Source organism: Xenopus laevis, chromosome 2L (assembly GCF_017654675.1).
Source record: "Xenopus laevis strain J_2021 chromosome 2L, Xenopus_laevis_v10.1, whole genome shotgun sequence".
NCBI classification, from domain to species: domain Eukaryota; kingdom Metazoa; phylum Chordata; class Amphibia; order Anura; family Pipidae; genus Xenopus; species Xenopus laevis.
The window spans coordinates 106,163,714-106,180,144 of NC_054373.1; positions in this window are offsets into that span (position 1 = coordinate 106,163,714).

Below are 16,431 nucleotides of genomic sequence, written 5' to 3' on the forward strand. Positions count from 1 at the left end.
GGACTAAGGTAAAGGGAAATTTCAGGTAAGATGGGCCTTGGCATTTTAAGAATGAGAGTTCCTAAACTAAAGCTGGTGCTTGGAATTACTGCATATAATCAATTCCAAACATCAACTTCTTTAGGGTACACCCTAGAATATATGCCTTCCATGGTGAACCCCCCAGCTGAAAGATAGGTATCATTATTGGCGTTCTAAAAGACATGTTCCACCAACTCAGCTCTTTTTTGAGTCTGGCTGGAATTTGAAAACTTCTGTTCAGTGATAAATGTGGCCAATTCCACGTATGCAAGATTTCCTCCTGTAAAGCACACATACTGTATGAGCTTTTGCCTAGGATATTGCTTCTTAAACAGCTATCATTAACCATATAATTTTATTGCATTTAGAAATGAAGTCAGATGAGATTGATTCCCCCACCACACAGATTGCAGGGCTGAAATGTTGACCTGAGGAAGGAAAACTTTAATCTGAGGTGTAACCATTTGTAGAATCAAAATCTGAGGCTTGCATCTATGACTTTGCTTCATTTATAATCCACCCATGCTCCATCCCTGCTCTTTTAAAACCGAAACTGTCAAATTCAAGTGATGAAGTAATTTTGGAACAGAAGATGCCTTTAGAAGGCAGTTATTCAGAAATGGAACATATGAACCATATGAACACCCACTGCTGCCAGCGTCTACTTGATTAACACCCTTGTGGTATATCTGACCTTCAAAAGTAATGCCTTAAAAATAAAACTAGGTAAATAGGCTGTGTGAAAAAAAAAACATGTTTCTAATACAGTTAGCCAAAAATATAATCTATAAAGGCTGGAGTGACTAAATGTCTAATGTAATATACAGAGCACTACTTTCTCCTTTGCAGCTCTCTAACCTCTTAGTCATTGACCAAGTGGGGGGGGGGTTGGCAAATGAGACATAACTTAATTTAGCTTGCTTTACCATTGCCTTTCCATGCAGGTCAAATTCAAAAGCAAAGTCATTGAACAGTTATGTCCCACTTGGTCCCCTTCAAGTCACTCATTGTTTACTGACTGGAAACAGGTTAGAGAGCTGCAAAGCTGGAAGTTGAGTTCTGACTATTACATTAGAAATATGTCTACTCCAGCCTTTATACATTACATTTACAGCTAACTAACTAAACTGGAAACATTTATATTTTGCACATCTATTGATTCTCAGTTTCATTTTTACACTGAACAGTTTCTTTAAGATACTTCCTTGTCGTTGAGTGAATTGGAACATGCATATTTGTATCATTTCCCTTGTGAAGATTGCCTATTTCTGCTTTTGTTAATCCATGTCTGCTTCTTTCTTGAACTGATTCGTTCTGAAATAATCTTATTGCTTTGGTACAAAAAGAGTGTGCAACTAGTATCCACTCTATTTCTGAAAACAAATTGGCCCCATTAGTAAGTAGTTACTTGTTTTATTTGGACTTTCTGATTTTTGTTGATGCAAATGTATGATGGAAATGTATGCCATTCCCCACTTTAATTATACTAAGTACCCAGAAAACTGTTGTAGTCAACTTCCAAGCCTGGATGAAGATGGATAGTCTGCCATCAACTTCCTCCTGAATCCTGGTGTCAGAAGGATCTACCTTTTCCATGATTAGCATTTTTGGGCACATTTCTAGACCTAACATTCTGGATCTAAAGTTTCTGTTTATGTCAAACTCTTTGTCTGATTTTTCAGAAGGGCTTAATTGAGGAGATGATCTTCTTGAGGATAAACAAAAATGATCTCCCTGGAAAATTTTTGTGGCAGAGTTTCACTTTCTTTGTAGTTAGATTCTTTAACAGCTTTAACAGCTTATCCAGGGAAATGGCAAATACCAAATTCAAAAGGAATTGAAAGCTACATTTTTTCTGTAACATTGGCTGAATAAGATCCGTCTTACAATAGTAGAGATAGCCATCATCTTGGCCCAAGTGTATCTTTTGCCACGTAACTCAGGAAATCTGTGGCCAGCTTAATTTGACCCCATAAATCCTGTAAATAATTCCTGCATCAATTTCTTCCTCTAAGGTGTTAGGACAGACTGTTAAAGCTCTAGGGTGAGACATAAACAACCCATACTTAGGTTGTTGACCCTGCTGCTTTTGGACCATTTGTGCCCAGTTCTTTAAATTCCCAGGTACCTTGTGAAATACCTGTTATTTGCTGTCTGTAGAATAAAAAGAAAGTAGTGTTTATAGATAAAGTCAGTTATATTTAGCCTTCTGGCTGAGTTGGCTACCAGGCCTAACATCTTTTTCTATTAAAATGAATTCTGAGACATGGTTTGCTATAGTGCACCATGCATGCTGTGTGAACTGTATGATGTCAAAACCAACTTTGCTCCATCTCTAAACCTCTTATGTGCATGTTTACCTTTACTGTTGCTGAGAGTACTGCACTCTCAACAGTTTACGAACATATATAATTAAATAAATTAAAACCATTCCAGGGAAATGGAAGTAGCGGAGCACACAATATAATGATAACCTAAAAGCACAAAGATGGCACATTTATTTTACTGTCTAAGCTACATATTTAAATAGCCATCACAGCTTGGCTATGCATTCTGTCATTTGTAGATTATTAACACTTGACAATTTGTAAGAACATTAAATAACTTTATAGGCAGGTCACACCTATTACTTAAATTGTTTTCATCACATGCCATAAATAGTTATTAAATGCACTGTGACTGACTGTCACCTGTCATAAGTCGTCGTTTAATGGGCTGTGACTGAAGAAACATAATGAATCAATGTAACACATGTCATAACTCTTTACTGATCACACTGTGACTGCGTGCACATAATGAACTAACCCATGCAAGTAAGTCATGCAACGTGGCTGCCTTCATTAGATGAACTCATTTCTCTTTAATTGTCATATCTTGTGAAAGAGCACCGTTATTTTACAAATATTAGCTGGATCCATGTTCCCTTTATAGGAAAATATATGGCATATAGGGTACTAATTAAATGAATATTTTAACAGTGTAGTAATTGTATTTGCAAGTGACAATTAACTAAGTAATAAGGTGTAGCATGAGGTTCACAGCAATCTGATTAATTAGGAAAAATTGAAAGCTAAATTTGAAATAAAATTGACTAACATGCTGGGGGTCCACCAGTGTGTAGTTTTTGTACATCACTTGCAAGCCTAAAGGGTGAAATATAATAACTTTTATTTATAAATGCAAAATTGGAGGACATTTTCTCCTAGTGGTTGTGAACTGTCATGAACAGAGCATTTGGCAAATTACTAAGGTATTTTTTTAGATTTTCATTCAGTTATTTTTAAGCCAAAATTATTTGCATGCTCTTAGGTTGCACACAGCATGACAACTTAGGGCAAGTTTTACAGCATTCTATAACAATGTATGGAAAGTTCCTTAAAAAGTTTTATATGATCGTCTATGGAAAAAAAATAGTTTTACACATTATTTGCCATTACCAATAAAAGTAAAATGTACAGAAAATTTTGCTTGGGAAGAGAAATTTGTCAAGTTTCTGAGAATAATGTTGTTAGCAAAACTTCCCCACAGAACATGTTTTAAAGGTGGCAAATTCAGTATGTAATGTTTTTGTTTCATACACTGTGAGTACAGCTAGAAGTTGCTGTCATGATTTTTCAAATTGAACTTAAATCGCAAACCTAGTGTATCTCCAGTCCAGTGATCCAGCAAGGCTCTCTTTTGCCTCCAAAACAATAATTTACAAAAAAGATTACTGTAAATCTCAACAACAAGCCGTTGTTGAGAAAGGGGGGGAAAAACAGAAAGAGAAAAAATATATAGTGTAATATGTCAATTATTTTGACACCCGTGACACTCAGTAAAATTAATCAGTGTATCCCAACTTATACATATGAATAAAATGTGACTAGTGAAAAGTATTACATCACACGTGTTAGGTAAGGTGGATGAAGAAGGGTTCAGTTAAGCATGATAACAACACTAAAAATCAGCATAAAATCCGATAAACAATCTCCATGGTGCTGCTCAAGTCGACTTGAGCAGCACCACGGAGATTGTTTATGGAATTTTATGAGCTTTATATACAGACATTTTTAGTGGCGGAACTACCAGGGGAGCAGGAGATGCAATTGCACCAGGGACCGCACCCCCTGCGAGTCCACCAACAGTCCGCGCTAGTGTGAAAATGCTGAAAAAACTGCTTCCGGCAGCGGTGGGCGGGTGGTAGCCCCCCCCCCCGCCGAGCCCCCCTCCCCCTAGTTCCGTTACTGGACATTTCTGAGTGTGTTTTTAACTATTTTTTAAAAGTTTTTTAAATGTTTCTGCACGTCACTTTATATTGCCCACATCGGGACAAAGGCTAGAAACGCCAATGGGACATTTGCATTTTGATTTATGCCATTTATGTTTAGGGCTCTTTTAAGTATAATCAACTGCCGGATTGATCCCAATTTTTAGTGTGGGTATCATACTTACCTGAACCCTGCTTCTTCCAACTTACCTAACATGTGTGATGTAATACTTTTCACTTGTCACGTTTATACCTATGTATGAGTTGGGATGCACTGATTCAGGAGTGTCACAGGTGTCAAAATAATTGACGCATTACACTACATATTTTTTCTTTTTTCATTTTCTTCCCCCATTCTCAACAATGGCTTGTTGTTGAGATTTACAGATTACTTTTTAGAAATTATTGTCATGATTTCTCGCCTCCTTCATCAGTAGCAGTGCCAAGTGCTAAGCTGAATTTTTGAACATAATGGATGATATCTCTCCTATTTTAATGTATATACTATATTGAAAGAGTATAGCCCACTCTTTATAAATATCAGTAACCCCTCAAGATCTGCTGAGTGGTTGGAATGTGAATTTCTTTCAGATATGAGAAACCACTTCATTTGTTCTACTTCTGGCATTATGCATTTTAGTATTAGCTCTTGCTATAATGTAATACACACACATAAACCAGCTTGATTGTTTTATTTGTACTTCTAAATTTGTTGCTGCCACAACAACAGAATAAATAGAAAAAGAAAAAAATAAACACAGCACTCACTGCTGTTGATGCGATTTAAGGGACATATTTAACAAGGGTCGAATTTCGAATTGAAAATACTTCGAAATTCGAATTCAAAAAGACCAACCAAAGTGAAGTCGAAGGTTTTTTTGGGTCAAAGAGGACCGTATTCGGCCGTATTCGCATTGTACGATCGAAGGAATAGCACATTCGATCGATTTCGATTAGAAATTTTTCCCCCAAAATACTTTGATTTCTCAAAGTCCACTAATTGACTCCAGATAGGTTCTAGGAGGTCCCCCATAGGCTTAAACAGAACTTCAGCAGGTTTTATATGGCGAATGGTCGAAGTTGATGTTTTAAAAAGACAGTACATGATAAATTTCGATATTCAAATGTAGAGGTTTTTTTCAAATTCAAATCGAATTTGGACTATTCCCTAGTCAAAGTACACAAAAAATAACTCTAAATTCGAAGTTTTTAACTTTGAAAATTCATCTCAACCTTTGATAAATCTGCCCCTAAGTGTATTAAAAGCAGATCCTTGATCCCAGCAGTACAACGTTTCGAAGTACATAGACTACTTTTTCAAGCACATGGGTTCAATAGTTACAATGAGATACAAATTAGTACATCCATTTAAGGTATCAAACAGGAACTCACTAATGGGATATGACATATACAATTAGTACATCCCTTTTAGGGTATCAAACAGGAACTCACTAATCAAACAACAGTGAGTGCTGTGTCAATTTTTTTCTTTTTCTATTTATTCTGTTGTTGTGGCAGCAACAAATTTAGTAGTACAAATAAAACAATCAAGCTGGTTTATGTGTCTGTATTACATTATAGCAAGAGCTAATACTAAAATGTATATATATATATATATATATATATATATATATATATATATATATATATATATATAAAATTCCGGTTGTAGTTAACAGCGCACACTGGGATTCTTTAAAAGATTAATTTATTTATCAAATATTAAAATTCACACGTATCGACGTTTCGGTCCGGATCTTGGACCGTTTTCAAGATGCAACATGTGATTACAAACAGCATTTTATACCCTCACCTAATGCAAGACAGGAAATGAGATCACCGACATACATCACACATAGCAGACAATAAGGGCTGTCACAGTGTAAATTGTTATTGATTCGTAATTGCCTTACACCAAGGCTATAACTTTGTATCCACCCTAGCTGTATAATATTTATACTTAGTTGCACATTGGTATCAAATTGTATCATAGTTAAACAATCATTGCTACATAGTTCGACAGACTTGTTGTCCTTTAAAAATAAAAATGCAGAAGAAATTGTTTACATTTAAGTACACCTCATCTTTCACTGAGGAAACATGAGAGGGACAACTGTTCATTGAGACCGTTTGGCATCATGGTATTAAGTTTTTTTATCCAAAAGCATTCTCTCTGGAGAAGCATTTTAGACCTATCACCACCTCTCCGAGGTGGTGGTATGTGATCTATGGCAATATATTTAAAAGTGGGTAAACGGTGCCCTTTTTCCAGAAAATGTTTCGCCACTGGTTTCGTTGTGCAGTTGTCCCTGAAAGCAGTACTGATCGCTGAACGATGGGCATCCATCCGGAGCCGTAAGGTGAGATCTGTCTTCCCCACATAAGAAAGGCCACAAGGACAGGTGATTAAATAAATAACATGTGTGGTGGTACATGTGATGTGGGATCGTATAGCAAATCTTTTCCCCGTATGTGGATGTAAAAAGCTTTGGTTAGGGCTCATGTATCTGCAAGATGTACATGTGGGACATCTAAAGCAACCCATTTTACGGTCGGCTAACCATCCTGTCCGTGCTGGTTGGTAGCTCTGAGTAGGATCTGTTTTAACTAATAAATTGTGTAAACTGACTCCCCTCTTGTATGCCATCAAGGGTGGGCTGTTAAGGGTTAATTTTAATCCACTATCTGCCTGTAGGATGTTCCAGTTATTTTGTATGGCTTTTTTGATCAAACCAGAGGCCCCTGAATACTGTGAAGAAAACACCAACCTGTCCTGAGAACTTTTGGACTTATAGCCCTCCATTACTTTATTTTTGGCCTTGTTAAGGGCACGTTTTAGCAATCTATTCGGATAGCCCCTAGCTCGAAATCTTTCTTCCATCTCTTTGAGCTGAATCGTTCTCATTTCTTCAGTGGAGTTATTACGCAAGACCCTGCAAAATTGTGAAATAGGGAGAGAAGATTTCATAGACTCTGGGTGCTGGCTATTGAAATGTAACAAGGTATTTCGATCTGTTTTTTTTCTATATAAAGAAAATTCAAACCTATCATCTTTACGTCTAATTTCCACATCCAAAAATTGGATAGTATTAGTACTGGTGGTGGCTGTAAATCTTACAGGACCACCCAGATCATTTAACTGGGTCACCATGGACATGAAGGAAGCTTCACTGCCCCTCCAGAGTATCAAAATATCATCGATGTAGCATTTGAAGAATAGAAGACTTCTGCCAAATTCGGGTATAATGTTATTTTGTTCAAATTGGTGCATAAACAAATTGGCATATGCAGGTGCCATGGCCGCTCCCATTGCCGTCCCTGACACCTGCATATAATAACTCTGTTCAAACCTGAAGTAATTCATTGTTAAGCACATATGTAACAATTGTATAATACATTCCACATTAGGTCCCGAATAAAGCTCACACTGGGCAATGGATCGTCGAACAGATTCAACTCCCAAGTCATGTGGAATGCACGTGTATAGATTAACCACGTCCATACTGGCTAAAATGATAGTGTCGTCTGAATCTATTCTGAAATCCTTAATCAGTTCAAGTAGGTGTGGAGTGTCCCTCAGATAGGTGGGTGTAGCCTGCACAATGGGTTGTAAAACTGAGTCTAGAAATAAACCAATGGGATGGAAAAGACTATCCCTACTTGAAACAATAGGACGTCCTGGAGGTGCGGATAAATTCTTATGCACCTTAGGCAAGGTGTACAATATGGGACATTTCGGAAAATTAATTGTCAAAAAAGATTTCAACTCACTTGATATAAATCCTTCGTCAAATGACTGCTTTATGTAATCATCAACCTGTTTTTTGAAAAGCTGCCCAGGGTCGCCCTTAAGTAATTTATACACACTCACATCCGTAAGTTGACGTGTGATTTCGCTGCGGTAATCGGCATAGTTCAGCAATACTATACCCCCACCCTTATCGGCTGGCCGGATTACAATATTGCTGTCATTTGACAAGGATTCGATAGCTCTAGTTTCAGTTTTAGACAAATTAGTTTTAATTCTCTGAGAACCAATAATGGACCCCACATCGTAGTCCACACTTTGTTTAAACAATTTAATGGCCTGATTAGTCACTGGCGGATTGTATAGGCTCTTTAATTTCAAGTTAGTGGTGGGAGCAGAAGTAGTTCCATCTCGGTAAATATCCTTTAAACAGAGTAACCTACAAAATGTGAAAAAATCAATGTCCCATTGAAATGGATTTAATGGGGAAGTCGGAACAAATGTAAGACCCTTTTTCAAAAGGCTAGTTTCCCCCTCAGATAAACAATGGTTAGACAGATTGAAAATAGGAATGTCTAGTTTTTGCGGTCTTTTCCTCTTTTTCCCTCTCCGCGTGCGGCTGCACTTCTTGTGCTGCCCCTTCCTATAGGAGGCCTGCCCGAATCTGCCGGAGGGTTGTCTAAAAAAGGAAGACCATCATTGCCCATAGTAACATCCCGTGCATTAGAATTAGACTGTACATTACCAGTTAGTATATCGTCCGTTTCAGAATCTCCTGAACTGACATCCACAGAGTTTAGAGGACGAGCGAGTTTGACTCGTTTGCGCCATCTGGGCCGTTGTAACGCTGGCGTGAAATCTTTCTCCCCAGTGAGCCACCGGTAAACCCTGAAGCCGGTGTAATCCTCGTTGACCCTGCGGAGTTTCTCCCTCTTGAATCGTAGAAGATCTTGCTTGTATTTCTCTATCTGTATTCTCGCTCGGTTGAAAGGATCACGTGACTCGGCTGATTGAGCTGCTTGCGCTGCTCACCCTTGCGCAGCCCACCCTTGATGGCATACAAGAGGGGAGTCAGTTTACACAATTTATTAGTTAAAACAGATCCTACTCAGAGCTACCAACCAGCACGGACAGGATGGTTAGCCGACCGTAAAATGGGTTGCTTTAGATGTCCCACATGTACATCTTGCAGATACATGAGCCCTAACCAAAGCTTTTTACATCCACATACGGGGAAAAGATTTGCTATACGATCCCACATCACATGTACCACCACACATGTTATTTATTTAATCACCTGTCCTTGTGGCCTTTCTTATGTGGGGAAGACAGATCTCACCTTACGGCTCCGGATGGATGCCCATCGTTCAGCGATCAGTACTGCTTTCAGGGACAACTGCACAACGAAACCAGTGGCGAAACATTTTCTGGAAAAAGGGCACCGTTTACCCACTTTTAAATATATTGCCATAGATCACATACCACCACCTCGGAGAGGTGGTGATAGGTCTAAAATGCTTCTCCAGAGAGAATGCTTTTGGATAAAAAAACTTAATACCATGATGCCAAACGGTCTCAATGAACAGTTGTCCCTCTCATGTTTCCTCAGTGAAAGATGAGGTGTACTTAAATGTAAACAATTTCTTCTGCATTTTTGTTTTTAAAGGACAACAAGTCTGTCGAACTATGTAGCAATGATTGTTTAACTATGATACAATTTGATACCAATGTGCAACTAAGTATAAATATTATACAGCTAGGGTGGATACAAAGTTATAGCCTTGGTGTAAGGCAATTACGAATCAATAACAATTTACACTGTGACAGCCCTTATTGTCTGCTATGTGTGATGTATGTCGGTGATCTCATTTCCTGTCTTGCATTAGGTGAGGGTATAAAATGCTGTTTGTAATCACATGTTGCATCTTGAAAACGGTCCAAGATCCGGACCGAAACGTCGATACGTGTGAATTTTAATATTTGATAAATAAATTAATCTTTTAAAGAATCCCAGTGTGCGCTGTTAACTACAACCGGAATTTTACATAATTGACAAGACAGCAGCACCTGGTTATTGTTAATATTGGAAGGTGTGCGAAAGACTTTCTTTGTTTTTTCTATATATATATATATATATATATATATATATATATATATATATATATTTATTAAACAATGTGTATAGGCTACATACCTTTAAATGATAGAAACCTTGGTGTTCATGCAAATAATAGAGAATAAACTGTTCATAGTGATGACACTCACAAGATTTACACAATACCAACAAAAATATAATCACAAAACGTTCTCCACAGGAACCTTTCTTGAGAAAGTGTGAGGGGAGCTATCGGCTTAACAAATATTGTCCTGGTACATTTGGACTTGGATAGAGAATAGTGATTATTCCCCTCACCTTTCACATCAACCAAAAGGTCACTGACTATTTAAGGACATACACATAAATATATGGTTTATTCATTTTAACATGGGATACAATGCACCAAGATATCTGTTGGTGGTCAGATTTATTATTAGTTATGCCTGTGTTTGTAAGCTATTGCAGTAAACACATGTAGACTATAGATGGTACTTTTTGCTCAAACAGCAACATAGTTACAAAGTGTAGTAGTAGATACCATTACCAGTTGACCAGAGGTAATGTCAAAAATCACAGACAGGTTTTTTAAGAAATTGGCAACATGGGAGCCTTTTTTATATTGAAAAAGCAGTTGTAGCCAAGTGAATGAGAGGTCCTCTGACAATGTAGGGCATTTGTGTAGCAGTATAATGAGTGAAAAATGCATGTGATTTTACCTTGGCAATTTTTATTGGCAGCCCTAAAGCAAAAACAAGGTGCTACAAAAAAAAACAAAACACCCATAGACTCTAATGTAGTTTTCTAGAAAAATTACGCGTGGAGGGAAAAAAATTGTCACTCAACAAAAAAGAAAATAATTTTTCACCATTTCCCAAATTCTGTCCTTGACCCTAGGGGGCAGATTCACTAAATGTGAATGTGAAAAGTGGCTAACGCTAGCGACTTTTCACCACGTTGCCACCCGCAGGGACATCACTAATTCACTAACAGGCGCAGGAGTCAATGCGCTAGCGAACGGGGTCATCGCTAGCGTTCATTCACACTCTATTGGCAGGCGACTTTTCGCTGTGGTGAACTATCGTTACTCCGCAAATTCACTAAAGTGCGGATTTTTACGTTAACTCTTTCGCCAGAGTTGATTTTGCCACCTCAGACCAGGCGTAGTGCTAAAAGAAGCTACATCTTCCTCAATCCTCTGTCACTTACATCATAACCTGTGTGCTGAAAATGCATTAAAGTTCAATAAACGCTGGAGTCTTTTCCTTTTTTTAAGCGGGATTGCCTGCAAAAGTCCTAGCAAACTTTTTTTGGGTAACCGGACATTTCCTAACATATGGAACATTCATTTTACAGTGGGTTCATGTGTAGGGTATTATATAATTTCTCTTACTTTATAGGTACAGTACCTTCTATTCAGGTATACAGTGCAGTTTTGGGCTGCAGTCCGTAAGAAGGATATAAATGAGCTGGAAATAATGCAGAATTGTGCAACTAAGTGGTATAAGGGATCGAGCATTTAAACACTAAGGGGTCTATTTATCATGCTGTGTAAAAAGTGGAGTGAAGCATTACTAGTGATGTTGCTTATAGCAACCAATCCATATTTAGCTTTTGTTTTCTAATAGTTGAAATCTAATTGCTGATTTGTTGCTCTGGCCCACATCGCCAGTAATATTTCACTCCACTTTTCAAACAGCATAATAAATAGGCCCACAAGTGCAGACTGTAAAGAATGGGGTTGCTTTCTCTGGGGAAAAATCATTTGTGAGGGGACATGTTTTCTATTTACAAGTACATTAGAGAACATTAAAACAGATGTGCGGGATCTTTGTTGCCATAGAAAACATCAATTTACAAGAGGCCACCACTTTTAATTAGAGGGACAGAATATACTGTACATTTGAAGCAGAGAGGGAGAGAGAGCGCAGAGACGTGCAACTACATGTAAAGAAAACGGAACAATTAAAATATGAGGAAAGACTGTCAATGTTGTGGTTGCATTCTCAGATGAAAAGGTGTGTGCAAAGGGGCATGATTACTCTTAACAAGTACAGGAAATATTTATTCATTTGAGGTGGCATAGGTGGTTCTTCACTTAAGAGCGGTGAGATTGTGGACTTCCCAGTCAGTGGATGTTGTGAGGGCTTATATGCAAGGCTGGACTTGCGTCCCTGGCGCCCCGAGGCCTTGCGGTCCTAGCGTCGCGCTTCGAATGCACCCCTCCCGTACGTACATGTGCTATTGCACTGGGGAGCGATGGGGAATGCTGTGTTCCTAATGCAGCTAGGCAGCATGCTGCCCCTAAACTTTCGACGCCATAAGCCCAGGCCTTTGTGGGCCTGCTTATATGAACAGATTAGGTGACTTTTTGAGCAAGCATAATATCCAAAGCTAAAGTGTTCTTACAATATAAGTTTGTTTAGTATATACAGTTTATATGTGTGAGTGAACAGGTGAGTGACAGGTTTATTTATGTATGTGATAAATATGCAGTGGTGTTCATTTGGATAAGTTGTACTTGATGGACTTTTGTATTTTCAACTAAATGATGAACAAAAAGAGAACTGACTTTAAAGTGCACTTTTCAAATGTCTTAGCCGGATCCTGACCTTCCCAGGAGTTCACATGCTGCAAGCACATGCTCTACATAAATACACAACCACACACACATACTGTAGATATTTTGATCAGTGCCACCAAATAATGAATATTCATTTTGACTGTAAATACTCGCTTTACCACTGCTGTCACATAAATGATAGACTTAAATAAAAGTGAATACAAATCTATTAGCAGGATTCTGTCCTTTTCAGGAGTTGACAGTATTCAACCTTTAATGCTATTTTTACAACTTTTACAACTTTTACAAAGCTATTAACATCAACACCAAGACAGAAAAGAAACAATTCAATGACATGAAAAACACAAATGATGATGACTGCAAGGATAATTAATTATAATCATCACAATAAATATAAAAAGTACATACAGATTTTCATGGTTGACACAAAATGAAAATGAAAAAAAAAACAAAATCAAAAAATCAAATACAAAAGCTATTGTTATTTTGTTATGTTAGTCAACTGTAGAACTTGTATTTTAACCTAAATTAACTATAAACTATTATATAACTATGTTGTATATTAAATCTATGTAAAGGGATAAGAAAACAAGAAAGCAAACTAACAGCAGAAGTCTGTAAATGCATGGGTAGCTGTGAATTTCAGGAAAATGTGGAAATGAGGGCAAAAAAAGCCTTAGTAGTAAATAAACTCGTACTACCTATATCAAAATGTCCAAAGTGCACAGGCAGTTCCTGTATGTCCTATTAACATGACCTTCCTAAAGGCAAACACTAAAATCTTGGTCACAAAGTATATTCTCGGTAAGACAATTTTTTTTCAAACACACTGCCATGAAATTAATCTATGGCATGACAAATACAACTCAAATACATTCCAGTGGCATATACCCTATATACCCAGCATGCCATAATTACGTCTCATCTTAACAATATGTATTTATTATAATGAAAAAAACTGGCTACAAATTAAGCCTAAATAAAGGAGTTTTAGTTACACAAGGAGCTGGTCTCTGAATGAAACGGGCACTTCATCTATAGCAGCATTATCTGCTGATGGCCTTTGCTTCTCCATAGACTGCTATATAAACACCATAATCTAATATAATACGACCCCTGAGCATATACTCAACTCATATCCTCAGCTGTCTCTTCCTATATCCTACATGAGACAAATTGATCAGACCTTCAGTTTAGTCTTACCTAAAAGCAAGGTCCTAAAACAATGCACCAATAATGCCTCTTTGTTTCTTATATAATTTGGGCATTCAATTTGGCTTTTAAGCAGTGCCCTGTAACATATTCGCTTTCTTAAATTTGCCTTTTATTTGAAAAAAAAATGTATTAAAAAATTTTTCAATTTTTTTTTACTATAATTTCTGAATTTTTATTGGGAAATAAACTCACATTTTTCAAGATTTATTATACCCAGAGGATGGAAAAAGTCTGAATCGGAAAATCCGCCATCTCAACAATGCCAAGTACCTGCTGGAATTAGCCCGGAAAGCTGACTATTTTGTACTTTTCAGGAAAAAATCTGTAAAATGTGGGCTTTTCTGGTAAAAGCCCGCAAAAATCATGCGATTTGGGAAAACCCTCTGAAAAAATCTTAAGATTTTCACTCGATTTTATCATGTTTCTCCCCGATCCAATTAAATTGTGCTTTTTTAATAATAAATAAGGTCCAATCTGGGATTTTAGTTTGGTTAGACGTTTTTTATTGAAATAATCAAACACATTTGGATTTTGATAAATAAGGCCCTAAGTGTGCTGCTACACAGTCATTTTTTTAATATTGTTTCACTCATTGGGTTAATGCTATGAGTCCTTTGCTATCATGATATATCTCTGTAATATAGACTGAAATTACTATTTTTGATTTTTGCACAAATCCTGTGAGTGCTGGACTTCCTTATTGGGATTGTTACACTGTAACCCAACAGCCTATAGCTGCTTATTAGCATATACTTTCCGTTTGGTAGTTTCACTAAGCAAACCTGAGAAAACTCTGATAAAGAACCAAGTGCTATACATTCTATCTGGCTGCCAACTCTGGCACACACACTGACCGAAGAGAGTAATATTAACATATGAGGACAAAAAAATTCTGGATTTAAAACTAGCCAGACTCTGGATGAAGTAAAAGTCAGTTAGAAGCTAATGATGGGTGAATCTGTCCAGTATCGCTTAGATGAAAACATTTTCGAAACAGCAAAAAAATTGCGAAACGCATTGAAGTCAATAAGCGTGAAAATAATTTTGAAGTGCGACAATTTTGATGCGAGCAACCATTTTATACACGCAACTATTTTGTCCAAATGCAATAAAGTCAATGGGCGTCAATCATTTTGATGGCCGACAATTTTTATGCGCATGCCAATTTTGATGCACAACAAAAAAAATTTTGACGCAGTGGATTTTTCGCCGCAAATCCGTGCCTGCCAAATGTATCACGATCACTAGTTGAAGCTAACAAACCTGCAGTTTGACTTAACAGTACATAAATATAAGGGCTAGTACTGATGATTATTTTTTCCCTGCATTCCTCTGTGGTCAGTTTTAATGCATTTCACCACAGAAGCCTATTTATCAGAATTCAAATTTGTAAATTTTAGCGTTTCTTTATTCAAATAAACTCAAACTTTTACCAACAGCAGATGTTTGCTTATGTGTTAAAAAATTCAAAACAAAAAAATCTAATAACATAAAACTGCAAAAAAAACCTTCTGCATAAAATTCAAATTCTACTCATAATTTTTAATGGGTCTGTAAACTAAAAAAAATCTAAAAAATAAAAATAAAAACTTGAATTGAAAAAAATTGGCTACATTTTGCCTAAGTTAGCTTCCATTGACTTCTATGAAGTTTTACATTGGAATTGTTTTTTGAATTTTTTTGATTTCTTTATTAATAAATATAACATTTAAGTTTTGGAAATCATATTTGAATTAATGAGTTTTAGTGCAAAAAGATTCAAATTGTGGTGAAAATTTAAATTTGAACATTGATAAATAATTATCACTATTTCATTATCATATATTTGTCCCTCCAGTTAAGACGGCACAAACACACACAGCTTTTGCTGATGATAACAACTTGGTCCCAAGAAATTCTAAATATTCATCTTTAGTCCTGATTTTATCCCTGCTTCACCTAAATGATAATCTGAAACTTAATTTAAAGTGCACTTTGCAAATCTTTTAGCAGGATCCTCACCTTCTCAGGAGTTCACATGTTGTAAGCACACTCTTTATATAAATATATAACGACACAAACGCATAGATCTTTTGACAATTTTTTCCATTTGGTGGAACCAATAATGAATATTTATTTTAAATGTAAGTACCGCCTTTACTGCTGCTGTCACTTAAATGATAGACTTAAATGAAAGTTAATTTCAATTCTCTTAGCAGGATTCTGTCCTTTTCAGGAGTCAACATTTTTACGAGTTCATACACAAAACAAATTGATGACAGAAAATAAACAATTCAGTGACATCAAAAATACAAATGATGATAACTGCAATGATAATTAATTATAATCATCACAATATTATTTTTACTGGTTAAATTTAGCAATGTTGGCCTAGAACATAGTATTTGTACCTGGATAGAGAACTGGCTAAAAGATAGACTACAAAGAGTGGTGGTAAATGGAACATTTTCTAATTGGACCAGTGTTGGTAGTGCATACAGATGTTCAAGGTTGAAGATAAAAAAAAAGAGAATGAAAAA